Source organism: Pteronotus mesoamericanus, unplaced genomic scaffold, assembly GCF_021234165.1.
Source record: "Pteronotus mesoamericanus isolate MK-2021 breed Mesoamerican mustached bat unplaced genomic scaffold, CSHL_Meso_final contig_94, whole genome shotgun sequence".
Classification (NCBI taxonomy): Eukaryota; Metazoa; Chordata; class Mammalia; order Chiroptera; family Mormoopidae; genus Pteronotus; species Pteronotus mesoamericanus.
The window spans coordinates 11,815,186-11,820,115 of record NW_026555285.1 but is presented as its reverse complement, the minus strand read 5'-3'; the positions used below and the strand labels follow the sequence as shown (position 1 = coordinate 11,820,115).

The window sequence follows — 4,930 nt, the reverse complement described above, 5'->3', positions numbered from 1 at the left end:
CAGTCTAGCTACTAATATTTTAAATATAAAAATGTATTCTTAACACAAATAAAACTTTATTTTCTATCTTTATAAATAACCTGGGGTTTTTGCATCTTTTTAAGATATATATATATATATATATATATATATATACACTATGTATTTAGTTGCATTTCATAAAAACTACATGCAAGCCAGTGAAAATATTTTTTATTAAAAGATTTTTGTATCTTCTAAGTTCCCAATATGCCAAGGTGAAAATGTTTCATTCCTTGACTTTTCCCAAGTTAAGTATGTATGAAATGGAGAGGTACTCATAATTTATTGCTTTCTAAATCAGGATATCTGCAGGAGATGCAATTTATGGTGGATCCATAAACTGGTCAGTTTCATATTTTCCTCCAGAGCAGCCTTACACACTTCCTAGAAATATATAGTTTGGTAGAAAATAACCAAATAATGGCATTACTGAATATACTTAGAGGCAAAGTTATTAAAGTATAAATTAAATGCCTTTTTTATCACTACAATAATTGACAGCTTCTTTCAAGTAGCAATTTATAATTTAGAAATACTTATAATTTATTCCATGACATTTATTTAGTTCACTGAGAAAGTTGACCAGTGACCATGGATATCTGTTGGCACATGCAACAAAACCAAGGGCTGGATTTGGAGAATCAGTTTGACTGTAGCAAAATGTTCTTGGGTAGCTTTCTCTCTCTTCTGGAAGAGTTCACTAACAGATGGCAACTTGTCATTGTTAATGGAGTGTTATCCTGAAAAACTTCAAGGATACATGCAGAGTCTGACACTCTTCCCCTCCTCTTTTCAAGCCACCTCACAGAAATAGCCAATAATGACCTCTTTCTTTTCACAGATGATACCACCTTATGTTGGCTGATTCCTTCCAAACCACATAGTGGCTGTTCTAATCCAAATATGACAAAAGACTTTTTGTTGTTTGACAGCTAATTTGAGTACTAAATAATAGAAGCATCAAAGTGGTAGGAGGGATATTTCAACCCAAATGTGGGAGTCCTGAGTTCTAACCTTGTCTTTCTGAGTTGGCCAGATACTTCTCCACTCGGATTTCATTGTTCTCATTGAAATATGACCAGGTTGCCTTATACAAACAGGAAACTCATTTCAGGTAAATTTGTGAGATTCCAAATTTGTTCGATATTTAAAAAAGTGCATATATTTGTTAGCTGATTATGTGTAAACATTTTGTATTTAGGTTACTTTAGTAAAATTATGTTTTTATAGGAAAAAATGGCAATTGGTTTCTGAACTATATAATAGTAAAAACAAAACAATAAAACATTTTCTTTCTGTAATTGTTTAGCAGTACCTGGATTTAAAAGCCCACTCACAACATAATTTTTGTTTCTGTAAATTCATTAGTAACTTAGCACTTCAGAGATGCCAATATGAAATGGTAAAAACTTACCCAAGATTATACAACTTGAAGAGCTCAGTGCAGACTGTCACCTAGATGATATGAATCCTGGTACTAATATTCCTTCACTTGTTAAACCAGAAGTATCTACTTTATTTTACTAATGGTAAATACTATTCACATTACAACTCCTAGTTGCATGGTGTTTTATGCTTTCAAATGTTTTTCCAATATAATTTTACTTAAAACTTGAGAATAATATCCAGAAGAAAAGAAAGATAGAAAATGTGTCCAAGGTCACAGAATTAATCAATAATAGATAAAGGAAGATAATTAGTAACAAGCAGGTAGAGGGAGGTATTGAAAGTATTTTCCTCAGTACTCCAAATCCCATGCCACTATTTATTTATTAAACATTCACATTTAACTTTATCATTGTTATTTAAAGCTTGACTTTTATGAAACACAAAAAGACATTTTTAAGAGTTCTGTATCATTGGAATTTAAATAGTAGAAATAGTGGTAGCTTTGTAGGTATACATTGCATGCATTAAAATCAAATAATTGGAAATTTTTGTCAATATGGAAACTATATGAAACTATACAAATAAAATAAATTGCAAAAAAGTCCTATAACAATATTTTATTATTGTAGATTATCAGGTTTTTTTAGTACCTAAGCAAAGATTTTGAATATTCAGACTTTTTTTGCTATATATCATATTTACCTATATTCTGAGTCAAGCTGCTTGACTAAAAGGTCTGATTTAGGAAGGCATTTAGCTTTGTAGCATGAAGTTTTCCCATCTATGGTTACCACCATCAAAGGAATTGATATTACAGTCTTGATGTAATGTGCTGGTTCCCTTTTGAACAGTGTACAAAAATTATGTCAACCCTATGGAAAGTCAAACAGGTACCAAAAAATGGAACAATTATGTACAGTTCAATAAAGTACAATTTTAAATTTTCCCCATAAAATAAATGAATCAACTATAGTTGTCTTGGTTTCAGGAAACACACATCTGAGAAGTACATTAGTGTTCTTGTGTCATCCTCAGTCACAGACAGGGATTTTGCAGGCAGCCATGCTGTTTACTTTCTGGATTGTAGTAGTGAAGGAGTGCAGATGGACTTGCTCAGAACTGGTAATGTACTGTGTGATCTTCCCACTCTTCAGCTGCAGCCAAACCTTTGCCAATATAGACCAGTAAATTAAATGAACAAGAAACTTCCAACAGTGGCAGAAATGTCACTGTAACTGTGATCTGTTTGATCACTTAGCGGATTTCACGTTGGATAACTTTCTGGGATTTTTATGAGGGTGTACTATCATTCTTAGCTGTCTGTTACAATCAATATCATTGCTGTCTTTCAAAGACCTCACCATTTTCAATATTTCTGGACACTTGTATAACCAATCTTTAGTTGTTCCACCACATTATTTAGACATTTAATGAGCTCAGGATCAGTAGTCACAAGCAAGGTCGGTCTCTATTTCTGCACTTGACTAAAAGTTTCAGATGGATGAATACCACACTAATATAAAATGCTGTTGGTGCCAAATGAAAACGGCTAGGGCAGGGTTTGGGGACTTGCCATGCGGAGCTGTGCCTTGCTCCCGGGAGAGCTGCAGCCCCATGGCCAGGCCCACCGTTGCTGCTCATGCGCAGCACACACGGTCGCCGCGGGCTCTGCCGCAGCTCCACTGTTTAAAACAGCCCCTCCTAGGAGATAATTAAGCTGGACACCAATGTCTATTGAATATTAGAAATCAGTTATTTTCATCAGATATGTTTTCTTTAAACTTGTTCTTATGTTTTCTAAGCAGTCATGTTCCTCCCTGCCACCCTTCCTTCTCAGCATTCCCTTCCATTCCTCTCTCTTCAGTCTGCGTGTCGCTGTCCTTGCTGTTTTATGCTGGTCTCATGGACAATAAACTATGTTGCCCCTTTAAGAATTGTTATACAATGACTCAAATAAGTGAATGTAATATTCAATTTTTTAAAAGTGCGTTGATACTTTTGCACGTTTTCCTTTTTGCAATTAGAAAAATACCAATATCACTTTTCTGCAAATATATATTAGCAACACTATGAGAAAATTAACATTCTTATTGCATAAAGTATGTTATCTCCCAGTATAAATAGAATACCTACTGTTAATGAAGTTTAAAACATAATTGGAGTATAAATAAAATGAGAGTTTGAGTTCCTGGAAGTATTTTTCTTGAACGAAAGGGGTTCTTAAGACAATACTTTTAGTTTTTGCCATAACACTTTATATAAATATTAATAGTCATTTTATAATAATTGGCATATTAATTAACACTGGTAAATATGACAACTATATTTTACATTTACATAATAATTTATGATTTCCAAGATATGAGAGAGAAATCGGGGTTATGAGGTGCAGGGGATATATCTATAGACTTCAGCATGACTCCATCTATTCAAAAGAATCAAAATGCTCATACATGTAAAATGGTGTAGGCCAGTGATTTAAAATAAGTAAAATATATTTGTTTTTGCACCGTAACCAATGTCATTGGAGAGATTGATTTTAAATCATAGAGTCATAGAATTATAAGCCTGAAAGGTACATTGAAAACTTATTTTAACCATTCCAGACAAGCAAACATCCATGAAGTATCCTTAAAAAACATTTTAAAAAAGAAGGGATAAAATGATAAAACATTATGTTTTAGTATATATTTCTTTTTATAATAGGATTTTACACAAGAAAAAATCCAATGTGAAAGGCAATGCCAACACATATCTTTAAATTTTATATAAACTTTATTAAAACTTATTATGACTTTTCAAAGAGATCACAAATATGTTTCATTATTTTACAGACAATTTTGAAAAATTATTCCTTTTCCTGATTGCACTTATCATGTTACATAATATATATTACTTACTAGTGTGAAAATATTTTCTTTACTGATGGTTGAATTGTAGAGATTAATATATTGAAGGGTGAGCCTTGAAAGCTAGCAATGCAAAAGAAGTTCTGTTCATGTAGAGTGCCCATTGGAGAGGAAAACTTTCCTTCTAAGGTCTTCGTCTATTCTGATGATCAAATTAACACGACAGATTAACAGGAGAAAAACATTCAATCACATCTATACAGGGATTCTCTAAGAATATGAGACCCACAGGCAGTTGGGTAATTGAAGCTTATATATCATCCTGAGAAGGGGGTACGGGTCTGGGATTTCAAAAGGGAGGAATTCATTTTACAGGAAGATGCAAGTGGCAAATGTTGCATTAAAAAAAAAAATGCTTGTTGTGACATGCAGAGACAATGGGACACAGAAAAGAAAAGAATTTGATATCTAGACCCTGACAAATTCTACCCCCACTCAGCTTATCACAACTAGCCCATATCCTTTTCAGTCACCTCTGGTGATAGTTCTCATCTTGGACCAGGTCCTTTATCTAAATTCTTATAGGTGGCTAACGGAAAGGTAAAAGTTTTTCTTGAATCTGCTGGCAATTGATTGCCTTCAGCTCAAAATAGTTGACATGCCACAGTGGC

The 4,930-nt window shown here is 33.3% G+C and overlaps 1 pseudogene; it reads right to left on the bottom strand.

Moving 5' to 3' along the window:
* Positions 1-2,441: 2,441 nt before the first annotated feature.
* Positions 2,442-3,026, bottom strand: LOC129081089 (mitotic spindle assembly checkpoint protein MAD2A-like; annotated as a pseudogene).
* Between the last annotated feature and the right edge of the window lie 1,904 nt (positions 3,027-4,930).